Raw genomic sequence first — 25,243 nt, forward strand, 5'->3', positions numbered from 1 at the left:
TCTCCTTTACTTTATGAAAAAGGATCTGAAATTCTGGATAGGGAAAACTGCAGTTAGAAAGTTACTTCGAGGCTAAATCCCATGATCCAAATGAGATAATGGGGACCCAACAATGGGTCAGATGGGATGGAAAAAAGGGAAGACTTGGAGGCTGTAAACATGTCTGACAGGGTAGAAAGAGGGGAAAACTGAGAGATCATAAGAAGGGAAGGGTCAAAAAATAGAGATGGAATCAATTCCAGGAAGGTTTAAAAACATCCCATGGTTTTGGAAAAAAAAAAAAAAGGAGGAGGGAGTCAACAAAGGTTTCTAGAAGGAAAAGAAATCTTGAGTGAGACTTGCTGAATGAGTAAAAGCTCGGCATAAAGGGAGTGGGAGAGAGTAAAGGGGTGAGGGGAAGGAGAAAATTGGATTAATTGAAGAAGAAGGACCAGTGTGAGCACCTAGGGACAAGAGAAAACTCTGTGATGGAAGAACCAAGAAAGAGCCTTGACACAAGAATGGATCAGGTAGTGAAAGGATATAAGGGAGCTTAGAGACTTCAGCCTTGAGGGTTCATGGATCTTTGTCCTGGTTCACTGCATTAATATTGTCCAGCTATTCCTCATCTACCTGCTCCCTGGAGTAGGAATTTTTTATTTTGTCTTGGATTCTTCTAGAACACTCCTGCCCCTCACATTCTGCATGTTTTCATTTCTCTCATATAATGTCTTCATCCTCATCTTATCCACAGTTTGTTTTATCATAAAGTTTAGGCTTTCCATGATCCCTCATGGCCATCTGATAGTCCATGGCATTCTTTCAGCTTCCTCTCAAATGTTAACTCTTTCTCTTGATCTGTCTAATCCACTACTATCTTTTTTTTTTTTTTTTTTTCTTTTTGCGGTATGTGGGCCTCTCACTGTTGTGGCCTCTCCCGCTGCGGAGCACAGGCTCCGGATGCGCAGGCCCAGCGGCCATGGCCCACGGGCCCAGCCGCTCCGCGGCATATGGGATCCTCCCAGACCGGGGCACGAACCCGTATCCCCTGCATCAGCAGGCGGACTCCCAACCACTGCGCCACCAGGGAGGCCCCACTACTATCTTTTAATCAGGCTGTGTCACAGGACAAGTGACCTATAGCTTGATGATCTTTGGAACAGGTGCCCACTCCAAAAACAATCACCTGAAAGGGTAATTTGATTCAAATCATCGCAGCTTCCTCTATTTCTAGAGTTTTCCCTAAAACCAAAAAGTTATCAAACGACCAGAATAAGTTATTATTCTTAATTTGCAATTCTATGGCCAAAAAATAGTGGGAAAATAGAAGGATTTGAATCACACAAATAATGAAGAGTTGTAAGTATCCATATTTTTCCAACATAAAACGCATCATCAATAGTTAACTTTGGTAAGCCTGAGAATAGAGACATATTTTTTAAAATACATAAGTCAATTTAATAGTGAGATAATGATTTTATTTTGAAGAGACTTTTTAAAAAATAAATATTCACCATCTTTTACCTTTGAGTGTCCGTAGGACCTTTAAAACATATCTTTTCTTGCTTATTTAGAAAATTCTGTAAGAAACACTGATGACAAAGTTTATGGTAACAACTCAACAAAATTAAAGATATGAAATCAGTCATCCTTTCCTTTATAGTCCTTCCCATGCTTCAATAAAATGTGTACTATTAGGAACCTTACTTTCAATCCCATAATATTTTTTTCCAAATTTATGTAAAGGTTTAAATATCACCTAAATAAAATATAGGTTATTAGGAATTTCTTGGAATATAATTCAACATTTTAAGAGAGTCTAGTACAAAGCCATGCAACCTATCAGGATCTCAATAAACATCTATGAAAAAACAGATTAAAGAAGAAGATCTAAACTGTAGCCATAGGGCACATCTAGCTCAAAGACTTGTTTTGTTTGACCCACACCAGTGTGGCAAAATTGTTTTTTAATTAATTGCATATGTGTGTGTGTGTTTCTGTGTGTGTCTGTGTGTGTGTGTCTGTGTGAAATTTCACTGAAAAAATGCAAATTTCAGGGTTCTAAAAATCAAAACAAAACAAAAACTGGAAGTTCTGGCAAAACTAGGCCTGCATTCTCACATGTCAACAATCACTTTAAGTTAAAAACTACACTCTTTAATCTGGCGTTCAGATCAGTTTGTCATGGTCCCCACCACTCTTCATAGTTTACCATTGGTTAAAACAGTCTGTGGTTGCCTCCTCACAGAGACATTGTAAGTGTAACAGAAAAAAGAAGTACTATTTCCTCTGCACTGTAGGTACTTTCCAGATCACCTACAAGAGCCATTCCATTCCTTCGAGAGTCTCCCATCCATACTTCTGAACATACCCTTCTATTTAAAGTCATTACATATCTCCCTCAGACTCAAAAAGCTGCTAAATCACAGACTTAACTTTAATCTGCACGTTCAGACCCAAAATCCAGTGCTTATCTGGCCTTGGCACAGCTAATATGGCTAGCAATGAGTAAGACTCATTTTTTCAAACGGGAATTAGGAAGATGCTCTTATCTATATGAATATAGCCATTTTTACATCTGAGATTAAGTTTACTACACACAATAGGCAAAATAAGAAAGACATCCATTTAGTTTAACTTCAAAAACCATATATATTCTCTCCTCTCTGAATTCTCATCTTATTTCCCTCAATAGTAAAAGAAAAGTCAGATACAGAAAGCATCAGACTACCCACAAATAGGCAACTATGAAAGAGAAGTATGTCAATCTTCAGAGAAGCCTCAGAAGCAAACTTTGGCAAAACATTACTTTTCTCCTCCTTTCAGAAACTTCTCTGTTCAAATTCTACTTTTATTCTTTCTAATACAAACCTAACATTGGCTCTCACACAAGTCATCCTTTTGTTCCTTCTACATTTCTCATCTGTAGAAGTGCTCATCAGCTTGTCAGCCAAGGCTGTGAGAATTTATACTTAATCTTCACATTCCCTCTCAGCTGAAATTTTCTCCCAAACCCTTAATAATTTCCTATCTTGATTACTATAATTTCTTTTTTATTGTCCTCTTGAAATTCATACTCTTTAAATTATGTACAACCAGAATATGTGGCTAAAATAACATTTCCCCCCAACTGTCTCTTTTTCACTAATGTAACTTCACTCTCTGGGAAAATTCCAGTTTACCTCTAAATTACTCTGGAGACCTTGCTGCAATTATCTTCTCTGTCACTGGAGTGTGGAGTCACACATCACTAGTTTTGTCATCTCACCTTCCTTCCAGAAAGCCCCAAGCAGATATTCTTTGAGGTATTCTCTTTTTAAGAGCATTGTTTTTAAAAGTTGCCTATCAAGATGAAGAGCAGGAAAACATGTGAAGTACGACCTACATCTGTATTTTCCTTCTTCCCTAAGAAAAAAAGGAGTGGTTCAAAGTGTATCCCACATTTTACATTTGCATTGAAATTTAATTTTAAGGATATAATTTCTAATAAATCGAAATTTGCAAGTAAATGGTTTCTCAGATTCAAACATCTTTTGGGCAAAAGATGAGAAGTCCAATTCTACCATATGAGGCACCAAAAAATGTAAATATTAGGAAACTAACTATATCATCAAAAGAACATCATTTTAGGCAATAAGCCTTTCAACTTCAGAAGGCTTGGCTTTATGACTTTATACCCAGTCAACCACATTAACATTCTGAAATTTTTCAGTAAGAAAAATAAGCATCTTTGAGGGGGAGCGGAACAGAAAAAAGACATTTTATCAAAAGCATGCAGATGATTTGGTTCATACAGGCCTTTAAAGTAAAACCCCAAATGGTATATTTTAATTTTTCCTTTGTAAATTTCTGGGAAAAAAATGCAAATGTACATTCTTACCAAGATGTTCCTCATCTACTGATACCTGTCTCTGTCATTCTCTCTTTTTCACACACACACACTCACACACACATACACACAAACACAGTGGAGTTACAATGTTCCTGGTTGGGAATGTTTTTCTCTGCTCTTTAATCCACAATGAATGTTTATCATAAAGCTAGTTCTCCCTTTGGTATTAGGATGCAGCCAGTAGCCCAGCAGGAGAGAAAGGGAATCAGTTCTGGAAGGTCTCCAGGTGAAGATTAGGATGACTTTTCCAAAAAGGCACCAGGAGCACTGCACTTAGCATCAGTAGGCTTAAGTGTTCACCTGACCTTTTTCAGATGAAACTGTTAGAGGTACAAAAGATGGTGTTGGCTTTAGACAAATCAATCCCACTCCTGGAGCTGGGATAGGGCTCAGCTTCTCCTGAAGCATTTGGCCTACAAGAGAGCAGAACAGCTGCATGAAGAAAATAGGAGTACTGTAGGGAAAGAAGCAAAGTGAAATGGATGCTAAGTAGACATCTAACCAAAGTCCATTGATCAGAATCAAAGTTGTAACTAAATTGTTCTACTTCCTTTACTTTTTCCATTTAAAAACAACAACAAAGCCAGCTATATCTGATTAGAATCAAACTATAATAATTTCAGGAAACCCTTCACCTCAAAATCATGAAGGTGAAAAATAACCACTATGAATGAAATTCTAATACAAGGCAGAAAAAGTATTAGAGGTGTAATTATCGACCTTCTCCATATACTCTAGAAATCATATATTTAATATAAAATTAAATGTAATATTTTTGACATGCTTAGATCTCTACTATGAATTGAAGGCCTTCAGTACTTCTCTTGGGGCCAGGGTCTTAGAATGCTGAGACGCAACAGTATTTTTCATTTCTCACTTTCCTTTTCAAAATAATGAGCTACAGAAATGCTACTGCCTCTTTGTACTTTTATAAGCAGTAAAATTCAAAGGACTATGGTGGACAGAAAATTTGAATCATAAACACAATAATAAGAATTTTCTCTTAGTCATCCTTTCCCTATGTGAAAATAGTTTAGCCTAGCATCTATGATCTTATAAACACCAAAATATAAACAAATGTTCCAAGCTGGGAACTAAGTCACTGCTCCTGTTCTAAAGTTGTCTTGCACAGGTCATCAACCAGGCATGGTAAACCAATGTTTTACAAGTCTTACCAATTTCTGTGCACACCTTTTAAGCTGTACAATCCTTATAAATGGCACGTTTCTTATGAAAATAAATGTTTTCCTCTTGAAAGAGCTGCAAATCAAGAATGCATGTACCAGTGCTATTATTATATGCTACATTTAATAAAACAAAGGGGTAAACTTTCAGCATATTTTCAGAAGTTTTATCAGTTGTTTCCATTACAGTGTTCAAGAGAACTGCAGCAATAAATCCCAGGCAACAAATAAAATGTCTCCCATACAGTCTTAAGAGAAATCACAGAACAGTCCAAGGCTTATACATTCAGTTATACCTAAAATATTTTCATTAACCAAACAGCCATTGTGAAAGTCTCTGCTGATGGAAGATTTCCAATAAACCTACTTTATAAACTGTAAGGTTGGTATTCAGTGTTACTAAAATAGTTGTTGTTTTTGATTATTTCAGGCTGACCAGGTGTAGGCCAGAGCTATGTATGTCAAAGTCACTCACTTAGTTAACAATGACACCAGTGGAAATTACTTTCTATGAACAGTTCTGAAATCTTGGCCCCTGGCTAAAGCCAGTTATTGCAAAAGAGGAATAAATCTTGGAAATTGGTGGCCTGTCTCTTCTAATCCAAAATAATGAATATTAAAAAAACAAACAGACAAACACCTAAGGTTCTGCTTAAAAGGTGAAATAACAGGGCTTCCCTGGCAGCGCAGTGGTTGAGAGTCTGCCTGCCAATGCAGGGGACACAGTTTCGTGCCCCAGTCCGGGAGGATCCCACATGCCGCGGAGGGGCTGGGCCCGTGAGCCATGACCGCTGAGCCTGTGCGTCCGGAGCCTGTGCTCTGCAACGGGAGAGGCCGCAACAGTGAAAGGCCCACATACCGCAAAAAAAAAAAAAGGTGAAATAACAAACACTTCTACTTGGAAAATGTACACAAGTTAAAAAGTCATGTATGTTGAGCCACTAAAACTAATGAAGTTAATAAACTAATGAAAAAATAAGGAGGTTATGAAAATACTAAGGAAGTATGGGTATTAGGCTGGAGTGGTAAAAGACTATACTACTGACTTACTAAATCGACTACTGGTGTATGCTCTAATGGTTCAGTTTAGCTATTTAGCTGTTTATTTACTACCCCAAATTATTCATTAATAGGAATTTCTAAGTTATTATACTATAAATATGAGACTACTGGAAGAATTTTACAAGCCTCTTTATAAAGTCTGCAATACTGACTTGATCACAATAAAATCACAACTTTTGTGTTTTTCTTTGAGGTACTGTTTCTCACAGTGTGATCTTAGGATCACCTGTGATGTTCCCAGGCCCTTCCCAAGACCTAATGACCCAGAATCTCTGAAACTAAGACCCAGGACCCTAAGTGTGAAACAAAAGTTCTAAGTAAGTCTGTACTGGTTGGAGCTATTGTTTTTACCAGTGCATAAATTTTCAATAAATAGAGCTAGTACAACACAAAAATTAGCCCTCCTGGTGACATGAAATTAAGTTATATGTTATTCAAATTAAGTGAGCTTCTGTTCTTGCTTATATATATTTTATTAAGCTCTTATAAGATGTTTTGTCTTATGAAACAGTGAAATCACATGTAATTTTATATGGCTGTCTCTTTGGCTTAGCTGCTGATTTTCTATGATCCAAACTCAATGTTCAACTATAATGATTAAACAGTACCACTAAGTTAATCATGATTTTTACCTTTTTTGTCCTGTTTTATTTTATTTATTTTATTTTATTTTATTTTTTTTGCTTTATAACAAATTTAATCAGTTATACATATACATATGTTCCCATATCCCCTCCCTTTTGCGTCTCCCTCCCACCCTCCCTATCCCACCCCTCCAGGCGGTCACAAAGCACCGAGCTGATCTCCCTGTGCTATGCGGCTGCTTCCCACTAGCTATCTACCTTACATTTGGTAGTGTATATATGTCCATGCCACTCTTTCACTTTGTCACAGTTTACCCTTCCCCCTCCCCATATCCTCAAGTCCATTCTCTAGTAGGTCTGTGTCTTTATTCCTGTCTTACCCTTATGTTCTTCATGACATTTTTTTTTTCTTAAATTCCATATATATGTGTCAGCATACGGTATTTGTCTTTCTCTTTCTGACTTACTTCACTCTGTATGACAGGCTCTAGGTCCATCCACCTCATTACAAATAGCTCAATTTCATTTCTTTTTATGGCTGAGTAATATTCCATTGTATATATGTGCCACATCTTCTTTACCCATTCATCCGATGATGGACACTTAGGTTGTTTCCATCTCCGGGCTATTGTAAATAGGGCTGCTATGAACATTTTGGTACATGTCTCTTTTTGAATTATGGTTTTCTCAGGGTATATGCCCAGTAGTGGGATTGCTGGGTCATATGGTAGTTCTATTTGTAGTTTTTTAAGGAACCTCCATACCGTTCTCCATAGTGGCTGTACCAATTCACATTCCCACCAGCAGTGCAAGAGTGTTCCCTGTTTTCCACACCCTCTCCAGCATTTATTGTTTCTAGATTTCTTGATGATGGCCATTCTGACTGGTGTGAGATAGTATCTCATTGTAGTTTTGATTTGCATTTCTCTAATGAGTAAAGATGTTGAGCATCCTTTCATGTGTTTGTTGGCAGTCTGTATATCTTCTGTGGAGAAATGTCTATTTAGGTCTTCTGCCCATTTTTGGATTGGGTTGTTTGTTTTTTTGTTATTGAGCTGCATGAGCTTCTTGTAAATTTTGGAGATTAATCCTTTGTTTTATTTGTTTTATTGTGTTTAATTTGAAAAGTTTTCTCTAATCCTTAACAGAAGTGAGGTATAAATTAATCAGTAAGTGATCTCAGAGTAGTTCTAGATTGATTCGGGCAATGGGAATACCATTTTAACTTCTATTCTCAGAAGCCAACAAACGGCTAATAGGAAAATAAATTTCACAAAATAAATCCTGAATCTCATATTTAGACTAAGAATTCATGCTCACAAGTATTTCTTCAAGTTCAACTAAAGAACTACGTTACTATGTACAGAAAGAACAAAGGAATAATTCAATTAGAAAATCACAATTTTCCAGCTATAGTAGTAAAACGTGATTCAGGCAAGCATGATCAATAGATGCTAAATCTAAGGGGAAAAGGTTTAATTACAAACAGGATATTTAAAACATCTCAAAGTATTTCCCTATAAATTACTTAAATTTCCAAAGGAAAAAAGTAAATATGGTAGAGAAACTGAATGACTCTTGAAACAAATAATCAAAATAATGCCAACAATAATACTTTTAATTTTTATTAAAAATGAAAGAAGTCCAGAAGAACAACTTATATGCAACTAAACAATGTTTTAAGTGGCTTTCCTATTCCTATTAAAGCTTTATATTTAAAATGTCTACATGATATGTGCTTCACAGGCTTGAGACTATCAAACTTTACCACCCATGTGACTTTAGCAGTTTTATTGCATAACGATCCACATAACACTGCATATTTGTCTAGTTCAGCCTATGTCATAAAGTGCTATTCATAGGGGGGAAAGTAACAAAGCTTACTAAGCACTGAAATTCTCCAAGGTACTTGCTACTTGGGTCAGGGAAAAAAAGCTAATTTAGCACTACCAGCCTGAATAACAGATTTCCATTTATAGATACATGGATATATATATATATATATATATATATATATATATATATATATATATATATATATATATATATATATATATATAATATTTCCATTTATATATACATGGATATATATATACTATAATATATATATTCATATAATATATGAATCTGAATTCCATTTATATATATTTATATATATATATATATCAAAAAAAGAACTAAGAGTTTTAGTTAGTCAATTAAAATATGTCAAAAGCATCCCAAAATAGTTAATTCTATTAATGCTAATGATTAATCCTTGAGAAGGATACATCATCACTAAAACATTAGTTTTATTCCAGCCAAAGCTGCATAATCTGAATCTAATCATGAGAAAACACTAGATAAACACAAATTGAGAAACTTTTAACTTCCTCTATTCTTTAGAAACATCAATGTCACAAAAGATCAAGAAAAGCTAAAGAATCGTCCAGATTAAAAAAGCCTAAAGAGATGTGAAAGGTAAACGCAATGTCATCCTTGACTGAGTGGTGCGGGGGAGGACTGCTATAAGGACATTACTGGGACAACTGACAACGCTGCAGTATGGACTGCAGATTAGATACAAGTATTTTCAGTGTTAAACTAGACTTGATAACTGTACTGTGGTTATGTAAGAGAAGGTTCCCAGTTCTAAGAAAGACACACTGAAAGATTAAAGGGTGAAGAGACATTGTCAAAGCAACCTACTCTCAAATGGTTCTGGTGGGGAAAAAAATACTTTATACACACACACAATATAAAGACAAAATGTTAAGATCTGGACAAAATGTTAACATTTTTTAATCTGTGTAAATGGTTTATAAGCATGTTTTTGTACTATAGTTACAACTTTTCTATAAGTAAAAATTGTTTCAGACTTCCCTGGTGGCACAGTGGTTAAGAATCTGCCTGCCAATGCAGGGGACACAGGTTCAAGCCCTGGTCCAGGAAGATCCCACATGCCACGGAGCAACTAAGCCCATGCGCCACAACTACTGAGCCTGCACTCTAGAGCCCGCGAGCCACAACTACTGAAGCCTGCGCATCTAGAGCCCATGCTCTGCAACAAGAGAAGCCACCACGATGAGAAGCCTGCGCACCACAACAAAGAGTAGCCCCCGCTTGCCACAACTAGAGAAAGCCCACACACAGCAACGAAGACGCAATGCAGCCAAAAATAAAATAATTAAAAAAAATTTTTTCAAAATAAGAAGTAAAATCTGATTTTTTCAAATTAAAAAGAAGAAAGAAAACAATTTGGCAGTAGTACTCAGTAAAGTTGAAGAAGCATACATCCAGACTGGGCAGTTTTACTTGTAGGTATATACCTTAAAGAAACTCTTGACCATATACAGAAGGAAGTATATATAAGAATGTTTCTTGGCTTCCCTGGTGGCGCAGTGGTTGAGAGTCCGCCTGCCGATGCAGGGGACACGGGTTCGTGCCCCGATCCCGGAAGATCCCACATGCCGCGGAGCGGCTGGGCCCGCGAGCCATGGCCGCGGAGCCTGTGTGTCCGGAGCCTGTGCTCCGCAACGGGAGAGGCCACGGCAGTGAGAGGCCCGCTTACAGCAAAAAAAAAAAAAAAAAAAAAAAAAAAAAAGCTTTATATTTAAAATGTCTACATGATATGTGCTTCACAGGCTTGAGACTATCAAACTTTACCACCCATGTGACTTTAGCAGTTTTATTGCATAACGATCCACATAACACTGCATATTTGTCTAGTTCAGCCTATGTCATAAAGTGCTATTCATAGGGGGGAAAGTAACAAAGCTTACTAAGCACTGAAATTCTCCAAGGTACTTGCTACTTGGGTCAGGGAAAAAAAGCTAATTTAGCACTACCAGCCTGAATAACAGATTTCCATTTATAGATACATGGATATATATATATATATATATATATATATATATATATATATATATATATATATATATATATAATATTTCCATTTATATATACATGGATATATATATACTATAATATATATATTCATATAATATATGAATCTGAATTCCATTTATATATATTTATATATATATATATATCAAAAAAAGAACTAAGAGTTTTAGTTAGTCAATTAAAATATGTCAAAAGCATCCCAAAATAGTTAATTCTATTAATGCTAATGATTAATCCTTGAGAAGGATACATCATCACTAAAACATTAGTTTTATTCCAGCCAAAGCTGCATAATCTGAATCTAATCATGAGAAAACACTAGATAAACACAAATTGAGAAACTTTTAACTTCCTCTATTCTTTAGAAACATCAATGTCACAAAAGATCAAGAAAAGCTAAAGAATCGTCCAGATTAAAAAAGCCTAAAGAGATGTGAAAGGTAAACGCAATGTCATCCTTGACTGAGTGGTGCGGGGGAGGACTGCTATAAGGACATTACTGGGACAACTGACAACGCTGCAGTATGGACTGCAGATTAGATACAAGTATTTTCAGTGTTAAACTAGACTTGATAACTGTACTGTGGTTATGTAAGAGAAGGTTCCCAGTTCTAAGAAAGACACACTGAAAGATTAAAGGGTGAAGAGACATTGTCAAAGCAACCTACTCTCAAATGGTTCTGGTGGGGAAAAAAATACTTTATACACACACACAATATAAAGACAAAATGTTAAGATCTGGACAAAATGTTAACATTTTTTAATCTGTGTAAATGGTTTATAAGCATGTTTTTGTACTATAGTTACAACTTTTCTATAAGTAAAAATTGTTTCAGACTTCCCTGGTGGCACAGTGGTTAAGAATCTGCCTGCCAATGCAGGGGACACAGGTTCAAGCCCTGGTCCAGGAAGATCCCACATGCCACGGAGCAACTAAGCCCATGCGCCACAACTACTGAGCCTGCACTCTAGAGCCCGCGAGCCACAACTACTGAAGCCTGCGCATCTAGAGCCCATGCTCTGCAACAAGAGAAGCCACCACGATGAGAAGCCTGCGCACCACAACAAAGAGTAGCCCCCGCTTGCCACAACTAGAGAAAGCCCACACACAGCAACGAAGACGCAATGCAGCCAAAAATAAAATAATTAAAAAAAATTTTTTCAAAATAAGAAGTAAAATCTGATTTTTTCAAATTAAAAAGAAGAAAGAAAACAATTTGGCAGTAGTACTCAGTAAAGTTGAAGAAGCATACATCCAGACTGGGCAGTTTTACTTGTAGGTATATACCTTAAAGAAACTCTTGACCATATACAGAAGGAAGTATATATAAGAATGTTTCTTGGCTTCCCTGGTGGCGCAGTGGTTGAGAGTCCGCCTGCCGATGCAGGGGACACGGGTTCGTGCCCCGATCCCGGAAGATCCCACATGCCGCGGAGCGGCTGGGCCCGCGAGCCATGGCCGCGGAGCCTGTGTGTCCGGAGCCTGTGCTCCGCAACGGGAGAGGCCACAGCAGTGAGAGGCCCACGTACAGCAAAAAAAAAAAAAAAAAAAAAAAAGAATGTTTCTTGTGACTCTGTTTCATATAGCAATAATTGGAAGCAACCTAAATTGCCATCAATCATAGAATGTATATGTGAATTACAGCATAGTCATTAATGAACACTATGCATTGAATACCTCCATCAGAGCTACACATGTTAAAATGAATAATCCCAAAAGCAATGTTGAGGGAAAAAAACTCTTGCCAAATGTACATAATGATACCACATTTTTAAAGTACTAAAACACGAAAAATCTTAGATATTTATCAATGCAAATACATGTGTCAAAATATAAAAAGCATTATGAAAACTGAATAGCAAATTCAAAATAATAATGAACTCTGGGGGGTGACCAGCATAACCTAGGAGGGGTACAGAGAGAGCTTCAGTTGTCTCATAACACTATTTCTGTAAGAAAAGAAGCAAACAGCAAAATGCTAAAATATGAGAAAACTGGATGGTGGCTACATGGATATGTATTATTATTCTCTATCGTTTGCAGTGTTTCAAAAATATTACCTAACAAATTCTTTTTTAAAACTTTAGAAGTTCTAATTAAACAAAATGAATGCTGAGAAGCTCAGTTCAACCCTCTTGGCCAAAAAGGAGGACCACGATGAAATATAATAAACTAGTGTTCAATTAATTTTTACAATATGCAAACACTCTTTGCTATTGTAAACTCGTCAAAACCCTTTTTCATTAACTCACACCATGTACTTCAGCCTTTTGTATTACGAATCCCAGTGTATGATTATAGATTAGTCAGTCACGTTTATTTTGTAATATGCTTAATTACCCAGTAAATCTCCATTCTCTGTACTGTTTTGCCTTACATTGACTGATTGCTTTCTGTGGTTTCCCTTGCAGGTGAAAATTTCATACCTGGGTTGGCTGATATTTATTAAGGTTAAAGAGGCATTAACCTTCATGGTTACAACAGAATTCTGAGCAGCATCAGGCCTCCACTGAGACCACAGTGCCTATGGTAGTCACCATTTCTTCAGCTGCACAGTATTTTTATCAAAGTCAGCCTGTGCAGGCATCGTATGACATAAATGATAACAGAAATGTGCTGCATAGACCAGGGAGAAAAGTATGAAATGCCTTTTAAATTGTTACAAGAAAAGAAACAGTGCTCTACAGTGGAGGAAACTGGAGATCGATAACAGAGCATCTCAGTTTTGTTCTGCCACTCATTCCTTGTGGCCTTAAGCAACCCACATCCCCTCTCTCAACCTGGGATTTCTCATGCGGAGATAATGACAACGTCCTGCCAACCTCCCAGGATTGGTGTTAGGCCTGAAAGAGATGACACATGCAGAAGTGCTTTGTGAAAGATAAAGCATTCAAAAACCACAAAGTGTGATTGTCATTATTCTGATCCTTTCAGAGCCAAAAAATATCCTTGCAAAATGAATACAATAAAATTCTCAGAAACAGATAAGGAAAATTAATTTGGTAGTTTCAGCAAGCTATGCTTTGTATGTGAGTGAGTAGACCTGCTACAAGAAAATCTCCAAGAGAAAATAAACAACTGCTAATGATATTTCAGTATGGAACTCTGTTCAAAGTAGGAGTACACAAGGAAGTTGAAGGAAGGTGTCTGAAGTACTCTCTTCCAAAATTACTTAAGGACTAATTGGTGATTGCAATTTGTGTGTAAAAATTAAAATGGACACTAGCTGAAAGGGAGTGGCAAGGTGGAGAATACCAAGAGTTGTTGCCTTCCTTAAAGCAGTGGTTCATTAAGTGTGCTCAATGGACTCCTAGGGTCCCTGAGGACCTTCCAGGAATTCATGATGGCAAAACTATTTTCATAATAATATTAAGATGTTATTTGCCTTTTTGCCGTGTGGTGCAAAAGCACTGATGGGAGAATTGCTGGTGCCTTAGCACAAGTCAATGCCATGGCAGCAAACTGTATTAGTTGTCATTATACTCTTCACTGCCACATACTTGCATGCCTTAAAAGAAACAAACAAAGCTTGTCTCATTTAAGAATGCCCTTGATGAAGCAGTAAAAAAATCTTAATTCTGTTATATCTCAACCCTTGATTCAATTTTTTTTATTGTGTGATAAAATGGTAAATAAAAACAAAGCAATTGCTACATACTAAACTGTAAGAGGTGTTTCAAGGAACAGCACACCCGTGTGGTTTTTTTTTTAGTTGCCAGCTGAACTAGCCACTTTTTTCATGCAACACCATTTTTACTTGAAGGAACAACTGACAGACAACCTACAACTTTTCAGACTTGGGTAATGGGCAGGTATTTTGCAAAAATGAGGGAGGTAAATCTTTTAGAAATTTGAAAAACTTCTAATGGCCTCTGGGAGCATAAAAGCTTCCCGGTGCAATTTTTTATGATTAGATCTGTAGTAATATTAACAAATGGGATTTGTTTATGCTGTATAATGAAATGCATCAACATTTGGAAAATCTATGAAACTCAGTGAATTAACATTTTCTAAATGACCAATAGTTGATGTTACAGTATTATGCCTGGGTAAAGTATTTGTTCAAAGTGCATGGTAGATCAATGGATTTTAAAATAACAAAATACAAAAAAATCATTAATATGTTTATAACTATTTTTTAAGAAATTACCACTTATTGAATTTCAGTATATTACTAAAGAAGAATGTCCACAGTTATCCAATAGTGCTATGAAAATACTCCTCCCTTCTCTAATCAATCAATGAAGTGGGCTGCAACCAAAGAAAAGAAAAGAAAATGATGTAGAAAGGAGTAGAGTTATGGAGTGGAAAGGAAAGGAAATTATCTAATTCTATCACAATTCTTCAACAAGACCTGTGCACATTATAATCCATATTGTGCCTCTTACACTTCAGTGTAATTTTGCTTCAAAAAATAGCACTCATAAATGTTGTTCTGTCCTAAGGCTAACTAGAGCCCTTTTGTCCAACTGTGGCAAGCATCCACCTTCCCTTACCCTGTAGTCCTGTGGTCCTTAGTCAGTGGTTGACAGGTATGGAAGTATAAATGTCCAGTTCATTGAACTTGGGTTGGAACAGTGGCATAATTCATACTACAGAACTTCCATGAAATTTTAAACTTCAGCTGCACTTGGACTGAAATTACACCCCTTCTTTCCCTTCCCAGTCCTGCCTTTCCCATTTACTACTCCCTAACTCGTTTCTCACTTTATTATTTGCAAATAAATCCTCATCTTAGCATCAGCTTCTAGGGAATCCAACATCAAACAGCTAGTTAAGAGCCATTCAATTATTTGATCAATGCTGCTCTTTGAATTCCTGGTATATGATGATCAACTTGATTATCACAGTAATAGGAAGGTTAGGGTACAATTTCATTTTATATCAACATAATTCTAGCTAAATATAAAGTGAATGAAATGTGAAGGAAGAAATTTTAACTCTGCCAACAAAAAAAAACAGGCAAATTTTGGTTATGATCTTTGGTCCATTTTCCAGAAAGGGCATGATCACATGTGATATTTGAGTCCACAGCATTGTAACATTCTTTTAGAAAATAGGCTACAAGGAAAAGGAAATAATAGAGCAACACTGTGATGGGATAGAAGGAACAGGACTACATAGAACCACATGAGCAAGATATGGGTCAAGATATGTGTGAAGATAATAATCAGCGGAGAGGAAATGACTGGAAAATGCCAACTTCCAAGGGTTAGTTGACTGGTGAATTGATATTCCTGATGAAACGGGAGGGGTCAGGATAAAAAAGGAATGTAATAGATGAGAGGGAAAATGAGCACACAGAAAATGTTGACATGGAAAAAAGGGAGGGGAAGGAGAGATGAGGTGAGCAAGCAGTATTCGAAGGTTCCAGACATCTTTTCTCTGGCATTGGTAGCACAGAAAGCAGCACTTACCGGACACTACTGCCAGTTTCAAGGTACAAACAGCCACACCACCATGTCCTTCTCAGCAGTACTACATTTAGACCAGTGTGCATTTTCTCACGCTATTCTGCATTATTCCATTAACATTGCTTCTTTATCTTCTTCCCTTTTTTCTACATTTCAGTTGCTCCCCAAATCATTATGTTAAGAGACCACAAACTTTCTGCCTCTGGTCAACATATGTTCCCAAAAATCAATAAGCAAAGAAGGAAGTGGGATATATTACACACTTTCTATCTGTTTTCTTTTAGGCTTACTGTAAGAGCCAGTTTTTTTTTTAGCACCCAAGAGGAAAAAACGCATATTAGAAACCTGTTCTGAACAAAACCATATCTACCTACAACTTCCTTTGCCAGTCTCTAAGGACAATGGTAAAAAGGAATCCCAAAGCATATATGTGTCTATAAAGTCACTGCCTAAAAAGACAAAAACTGAATAGAAACCTTCAGTAAGTCTGCTCTCATAATTCTGCATAAGTCAGGAATGAATCACTTTTAATACTGCAAGCACGTAACAGACATCTGATGATGAGTATGTATGTTTGTCAATACATGTCTCTTTACATTTAAATATGTTAATAATAAAGCATTCTTATAAGCAGAATTCTAGCACATACAAGAAAAAAACATATCACATGGTAGCCCATTTTAAAGTTAATCCAGATTAGTATTTATAACATTTCAAGTGAATCAATACTTTGAAAATTTCTTTTTTGAAAATTTCTTTCTACTATTAATCTGTTTTCTTATTAGTTGTATTTATTAGAGAGTCTAACATGACAAATTTTGGTTTCAACAGCACGTAGAGATTCCTAAACCGCTTCTATTGAAATATAACACTAGGCCACAGAAATCTATCAGAAATAACGTCAGGATTGGCTTCTTTGGGTTCACCAGAAATCCTCTCATTAAGAGATTATCTGCTGTTGAAATAGTTTCATCTTTGCACTTTATAAAAAAAACTTTATTGAAAACAAAATAATTCTCTTCTCCTGAATTTAAGAGTAAGTACTAGCCACATGATGCCAGCATATAAATAAAAGTCACAGACCTAAAAAGCTGTCAAGGTGGGGACAGGAGCATTTGGGACGTGTGCCAGGATACAACATGTGTCTGGAATCAGAGTACTTAATACAACTAAGTCTGTTTCAATCAATTTGTATCGGGAGAACATTAGGTTATCATTAAAAAAAAATCAGACTCTACAAGAAGAACTTTCCTTTTATGGGGGCAGGGGTGCAGGGGGAGGCATAAAGCAAAAAGGTCTCTATCTGGAAATATCTTCCAAAAGCCAGGCAGCATGGAGCTTCAAGCACAAGAACCAAGGTAGCTTCCTAATGATCCTGGGGACTAAATGGCCAAGACCAGCACATCCCACAGGTCAGCTCTCAAGTATGTGTTGGATGTACAGAGGACTGGGGAACAAGTTGAAGTTCACAGCTGTATCCATTCCCAGAAACCGACCATATATTGAGCGAGTCCAGTGAATCTTGTATGAGATTTCCTAACTTGAGCAAGGGCAGCTTTTCTGCCCCTGAAGCTTTGTCCAAAATGCATAAACATTCTATAGTTATTTACAAAAGAAAGACTATGATTAAATATAGCCTCTGCTCTTACAGTTAGCTATCAATTTTTAAAAAGAAATTTAACAAAGGGCTTCAGCCATTTTAGGAAAGAGGCAATTTATTACATTGTAAAAAATATGGATATACGTAAAAACAAAAGGGTAAAATAATTTATACCTTTGAAAAATGACCAAGACATAACAGTAAGCATTAAAGTACAAAACAGGTAAGTCAACAAGCACTAGCAATGCCAGTTTTTCTTTTAATTACCTCTTAACAATCCCATATATCTGAAATACTAACAACTTGCCAACACACCAACAGCGCACAAACCTTCAGTGCTTCTACTCAGTCACCTTTATTATAAAATAATTTCTCTCCAAATTGATGACAGATATATTCCAATGGAAACAAAATCAATTCTTAATAATTACATGTTTAATTCTTAAAAAAACTATTGATTTAAACAATGCTGAATTTCTGTTTCAAAGAAAATACTGAACATTATTTCTTAAGAATCCTTTCCCTTTTTATATTGAAGAATATAGCTGACTTACAATATTATTCATTTTATACCTAGTAGTTTGTACTTCAAATACGGCAATTATTAAAAGTATGTAAACTATGGGTTAGGATAGTGATACATATGTACCAGCTATGATTTTATCAGCTCTGGCTATGAACATTACAGTCAGGCAATGAAGGAAACCACTTTTCCTTAGAGTTGAAATCCTCCCTCGTTTCTGATAGGAAACGTCCTGCTGAATGTGCTACACATGTTCCAAATGCTCCCATATCACCTCACCCCAGGCCCCTCCCAGCCATCTTCCATCTTTCTAGGATAACATGTGTCATTTAAGTGCTTAATTTATCATGGGGAATGACCTCAACGAGGGATAAAATTGGATTTAATGAGGAATTTCCAGGGTGTTTGACTAAAAGAGAAAAGGAATTATTGCATATATTAAAATACTCCATGCCATTAGAGTGCACTAGCCTTTTGCATTTCAAAGGCAAATGTTTGATAAGGTTCAATTAGAAGCATTTTTTCATTTATTATGTCTAAATATACAGGAAATGTTACATTGGAGAAATGCTCAGAAAAAGTCCAAATATGAAGACCTGAAGATTATGTAAGCTTTGGTAAAAATCTCTGTGTTACATTTTCTCAGCTCTTAGATGTAATTCCAAAAAGGACCCTGGATAGTGTAGGATGGCTAGCATATGGTTTATTTTGAGTTTTATGGAACAGGGATTTGCATGTTTTAATAAATTTCTAACCATAACCACAGAAGATCTCTTTGGATTTCACCAAATAGAAACCAAACAATAATGAGTTGATGAAGTAACCAGGTCTTTGTTATGATGGCATAGAAAAGAGAAAGGTGTGCTGAGGGCATTGTTTTAATGATGAAAGTGGGGTACCTGGTGCTCAGTATTCTTCAACACTGGATCATTCTACAACCAATTTAATACACGTGAAGGATAGCTTCTTGTCTTGTAAATAATTCACTTCTTCACTTCATAAGGACCTACTGAGGTCTGATATCAACTCAAACATTAGCAAGGTCCTCCATACTCTAGATCACATAGGGATCTGAGGAATAAAGAGACTGAAAAGCAAAGAAATGCAGAAGGAAGATCAACGAGATCAAATACTTATTTTACCCTTATTTTTAAAATAGTTTTGATGACACTATCAATATATTATAAAAGTGTTGTATAATTTCAAGAAACCTTACACTTCATAGCTTATCTTGAAAGAAAATGAATGTGGGGCAATGCTAGCTCTGTTTTACAGGAAACTTTCGGCTGAGGTAGAGTTACATTTACTCGTTCATTTCTTCACTTTTCTTTTTTCACTAAATAATTGCTGTGCACCACTCAGATTCCAAGTTCTGTGTCAAGCCCTAAAGATATTATAATGCTATGATACCCTTTCCTCAGTTTAGTGAGTGGGTGTGGGAGAGAGAAAGAGAGAGAGAGAGGCAGTAATCAAACACATTATCAACTATGCAATTACAAAATAAGGTACAATCTAAAGAAAGGAAATGTAGACCTAGGAATATCTGGAATAAAGGAAACTGACTTGGGCTTGGGGTTACTGAGGAAGGGGGACAAAGAAAGCTTTATTTGGAAAAGAAATGCTTGAGCTGGGAGTAAAGAATGGGCAGATGTTAACAGGGCACAGGCGAGATCCGACAAAAGCAAGAGAATCCCTATGATGGGCAGGGATTGGAGGAAGGGAAAAACGAGAGATCACCAAGGAACAAACATTAACAGTCAATGAAGCTGGAATATAGACAGCTAAGTAAGCAAAGGAATCTGAAAAAGACTTTCATCTCAGGTTACATAGGGACTAACTCTTGAGGAGACCTTCAATGGTCATACAAGTAGACTCAGTAACAAAACAGTTTTAATGGGGGCTTTCCTAGTGGCGCCGTGGTTGAGAGTCTGCCTGCTAATGCAGGGGACACAGGTTCGAGCCCTGGTCTGGGAGGATCCCACATGCCGCGGAGCAACTAGGCCGGTGAGCCACAACTGCTGAGCCTGCGCGTCTGGAGCCTGTGATCCGCAACAAGAGAGGCCACGATAGTGAGAGGCCCGCACACCAGGATGAAGAGCAGTCCACGCTTGCCGCAACTAGAGAAAGCCCTCGCACAGAAACGAAGACTCAACACAGCAAAAATAAATAAAATAATTAATAAACTCCTACCCCCAACTTTTTTTTTTTTTTTTTTTTTTTTTGCGTTACGCATGCCTCTCACTGTTGTGGCCTCTCCCATTGCGGAGCACAGGCTCCAGACCCACAGGCTCAGTGGCCATGGCTCACGGGCCCAGCCGCTCTGCGGTATGTGAGATCGTCCCGGACTGGGGCACGAACCCGCGTCCCCTGCATTGGCAAGTGGACTCTCAACCACTGCGCCACCAGGGAAGCACCCCCAACATCTTCTTAAAAAAAACAGTTTTAATGCACTGCTGGTAAGGGAAATCTCTAAGTAAGGAAAATCAATCTCTCTCTCACTCTCTCTCTGATCATGCTATTTGTTTTTGTAAAGCAAAGGTTTATAAAAATACAAATACCAGGATAGTGTTTACATCTCAGCAGGAAGACATAATGATAATAAAGATAATGAAGAGGCACCCACAGGGAGATGCAGTGAGTGAGTTTTAAGTTGGGGGTCAGATTCGTGGTTGTTCAGTTTTTTGTTTGGTTTGGTTTTCTGGTGTTTTTGTTTGTTTGTTTTACAACTTATAAGTTTTTTTGCATAAATTATTTTATTTCAAATGTTACATGAAAATGGGGAGGGTGAGGCTAGAGAGGCAGGCAGATAACAGACTTTATAGGGACATTTAGGCTACCTTATATAACTACAGTCTTCATCTTAAAATAAGTGAAGGTGATGAAGGCTATTCACATGATAGTAAACTTGAATTTTCAAAAGATCACTTTGGATCAAGTGGGACAAAAGGTTATATGAAGCTGAGTAGATGAAGAGACACAGGTTAATCAACGCCTGTAGCCGTCCTGGACTCAGATAATGTCACTGGAGATGGACGGCAGTGGACAAACATAAGATCAATAGGACTTTGTGGTGGAAGCAATATGAGGGATGAGGTAGCAAGAGGTTTCAAGGATAAATTTGAGACATGGAGCTTATACAACTGGATGTGTTGTGGTTGTTCTTCACTAAGATAGAAAACACTGGCAGAGAACCTGGTCCAGTCTGCAGCATGCTGAGTTTGAGGTGCCTTTGAGATATACAGGTGGAGATGGCAGGCAGATAATTAGATGCAGATGTCAGGAGCTCAGACGAGGAATTCGGCACAGCAATCAGATAGGATAGCAGAATGGCAAAAATGCCATTTATTTATTTCGAAATAAAAATTTTGATAGAGATTTTCTTAAACACTTTAATAAACAATACAAGATTTCCTTAAAAGGAAAACAGCTAAATAAGTGGTGTATGGGTGTACATGCAAAACCAAAGGAAAAATATTTATAAAACTAAAACCAAGAATTGTTCACAAGTCCTACAGCAATCAAATTACTTGGTCTGTCTACCTTTCCAAGTATTTAAAAACTGACAACTAACATAACACAAAGCTGTCTCCATTTTTCAAATGGTTAAGGTAAATTATTCTGATATTTACACCATCACATATTTCCTACTACTATAAACAATGCATGAAAGCTTGGCAAACTTCACTTCATGCTTGGAAATGAAAATCGTCAAATGGCAAACCCCATCTTGCATAACTTTAGCCTTTACTCTAACTTCCACACAGGTTTTCTTTGGTTCTTCCAAAAAGGCCAGTTCGTTCCCTCCTTAGGGTACAGTCCTCCCTCAGTATCTGTAGGGGGATTGGTTCCAGGACCACTCACGGACACCGAAATCTGCAAATCTCAGGTCCGTTATATAAAATGACACAGTACAGTCGGCCTTCCTTATCCCCAGATACAAAAGCTGTGGATACAGAGGGCTAACTACATCTACATAGCCTTTCTCCCAAATCTTTTTTTTTTTTTTTTTTTTTGCTGTACGCGGGCCTCTCACTGCTGTGGCCTCTCCCGTTGCGGAGCACAGGCTCCGGACACACAGGCTCCGCGGCCATGGCTCGCGGGCCCAGCCGCTCCGCGGCATGTGGGATCTTCCGGGATCGGGGCACGAACCCGTGTCCCCTGCATCGGCAGGCGGACTCTCAACCACTGCGCCACCATGGAAGCCCTCTCCCAAATCTTGATGGAGCTAAATAACTCTTAAGCATCCATCAGATCTCTGCTCAATTTTACTTCCCCAATGAAGCCTTCCCTGCTTGCTCATTCTCAAGTGGGTTGCTGCCTCTCTCATAACACACTGTCCTTTTCCTCACACCAGTTGTCAACTTAGTGTGTTTATTTGTTTAATCTGTCTTCCCCAACACAGGATAAGTGTCATAAGGGAAATATATCCATTTCATCTGCCAAGAGCAACACATATGTTAGGGGCTTAGTAAGTATTTATTAACTGAAAATTAATGAATCAACGATGACTGAGTAAATGAGCAAAATAAAGTAAGTCAGAGAATCATGAATAAATATTACTATAATGCTCAATAAAAAGTTTTTTAAGTGGAGACACTTTGAAAATAACTGAGGCACTCCTCTGAGAATGTCTCATAGAATATCACATAATACAACTGTCAAGTATAGTAATTTTTTCTATAAGGAATACTGCCAAATTTCAGAGTGCCTTCTAGAAAGTCAAGTTGAATCGTAAGAAAATTCAAAATGGAAAACGGAAAAAACCCCTCAAAAATAAAAACCCCGAATAAACAAAATCATTTTCACACACAAAAAGATTCAATATCACACATGATACAAAAGAAATAATAAATGTGGAATGAATGAACACATGCCTAATATTCCTACAACTATTTTCTTCACAGTTTTAAGTGTAGACCAAAAAAACGTGAATTTACATAACGACACTTCAATTATCCTTCTTATGAAATTTAGATAGAAGCTAGGATGTAGAATTTTTGCCAGTGTGTTTGTTTCTGTGGACCTAGAAGCAGTTTAGAATGTCAGGAACAAAGAATCTTCAATTTAAAGCATTCACAAACACCAATAAAAATAGCTTACAAATCTCACAGAAATGCATACTTTTTTCCTAATTAATTCACCATACTGACTCATTTGGGGGGCTTTTTTAAAAAAAAAAGAAAAATCAAGAGGCGTAGAGTTGGTGGGGTGGGATAAACCGTGCTCCCGGTGGAAGCAGAGGAGCCCAGCGGGAACCATGGTAGTTCTCATGGTAGTTCCCATGGTAGCGGGAACCAGTACAGTGGTAACAGCTGAACTGACCATTGCTGCTGCAGGATTTGCAGGCTGTTTGTTACGCTTTGCAAGCCGTGAAGCATATGGAGCCTCAAGTAAAACAAGTTTTTCAAAGTCTACCAAAATCTGCCTTCAGTGGTGGCTATTACAGAGGTGCGTTTGAACCCAAAATGACAAAACGGGAAGCAGCATTAATACTAGGTGTAAGCCCTACTGCCAATAAGGGAAAAATAAGAGATGCTCATCGATGAATTATGCTTTTAAATCACCCAGACAAGGGAGGATCTCCTTATATAGCAGCCAAAATCAATGAAGCTAAAGATTTACTAGAAGGTCAAGCTAAAAAATGAAGTAAATGTATGATGAATTTTAAGTTCTTACTCATTTATGTATATGAGTACCAGCTTTTTATAATAAAATGCCTCAAAGCTAAAACAAAAAGAAAAAAGAAAAATCACTTAGTTGTATATGAACTCAGGAGCCACCACTTGAGAGACCTGAGCTCAGTGAGAAAGTAACACAGACAGCACACCAGAGATGGACTGGTAAGGTGGGTTCTGAAGTAAACCCAATCTGTCTCTGAAATGTTCAATTTCCCAAACTAACAGATTTCTTTCTTCCTTCCTCTTCCTTTTTCTCCTTCTTCCGTAATTTATTGATTTAATACTATATATCAGAGCCTTATATATGGCACACACTCAATAACTTAATATTATAAAAGCCTGGAAGATTGGAGACGCAGAAAAGCATCACTTGCAAGCTGGTAGAGACAGATAAAACAGGGCAGGGGTGATTCCAGGGTCAGTCTAGGAAAAGAATCCAGCAGCTGCCTGCCTTTTAAGCCCCCACTCCAAATGACCTAAAAGAAGAATATGAGTGATAAAGATCTATTAGAAGGTAAAATAGTCATGTGGGAAAATAGCTTTTATGATGTAAGCTGAACTGAAAGCTGACCCAATATAGACATGTTATAGAGAAAAATTATTCTAATTTTTTTTGATAATTTGTAATAGTGGTGGTGGATGGAAAAGTCAAGGTTTTGCAATCAGACCTAGTTTGAGACTAAATTTTGCCAATTATTAGCTGAATGACCTTGATTAAGTTCTTTAAATTCTCTGAATCTTAATTTTCACATCTGTAAAAATAAGAATAATAACTACCTTTCAGAATTATTCTGAAAATTAAGTGGGAATGCGTGCAATACTTGCCATAATTGCAATAACTGTAGCTTTCATCATCAGAGTGGAGGAGGAGTAGAGAAGATCAAGATGTACCCCCCAGCCTAGCTGAAGAAGATGAATCAGGCTTGTTGTCATTAAGTCCAAAGCAGCAGCAACCCTTCCAGGGCCTCTGCCTCAGAACATCTTCCTCATATGCAAATTTGGACTCATTCCAGGTCTCTGCCAATTGGAATGAGAATGACTGGCTCAAATCCCCATTAAATTCAACACTATCCCATAGCCAGTTTGCTATCCAAGCTACAGCTGTGACTAAATACTACCTACTGTCCCTGAAACCACCCCCTTCATTTATTTTCCTTACACAAATAGACTTTATTATGTACAGCATTCAGTATGATCAGACCCTGAAGCCAATATTCAATATCCTAGACACTAATTTCAACAAGGCCTAATTTATGCAAATTAAACACTGTACCCCTTTCCACTGTTAATTTTCACAGACTTAATACAATTAGAATCTAAGGTTCTGACACTTAATGACAAGACAAAGACAAATCAGGCAAGAATTATAAACACCTTCTTTGTTGAATCCACCGTATTTATCAAAATATGGAAAACAAAAATAACTCTCTCTTAAGGCAAG

General features: G+C 37.2%; 1 protein-coding gene and 1 pseudogene across 1 annotated transcript in view; one reads left to right on the plus strand and one right to left on the minus strand.

Annotated features, from left to right (window-relative positions):
* Positions 1–25,243, minus strand: part of IMMP2L (inner mitochondrial membrane peptidase subunit 2) — a 901,323-nt gene that overhangs the window by 558,885 nt on the left and 317,195 nt on the right. The window lies entirely within an intron of this gene.
* LOC132496422 (mitochondrial import inner membrane translocase subunit TIM14-like) lies at positions 15,729–23,779 on the plus strand (annotated as a pseudogene).

Source organism: Mesoplodon densirostris, chromosome 9 (assembly GCF_025265405.1).
Source record: "Mesoplodon densirostris isolate mMesDen1 chromosome 9, mMesDen1 primary haplotype, whole genome shotgun sequence".
In the NCBI taxonomy this organism is placed as follows: Eukaryota; Metazoa; Chordata; class Mammalia; order Artiodactyla; family Ziphiidae; genus Mesoplodon; species Mesoplodon densirostris.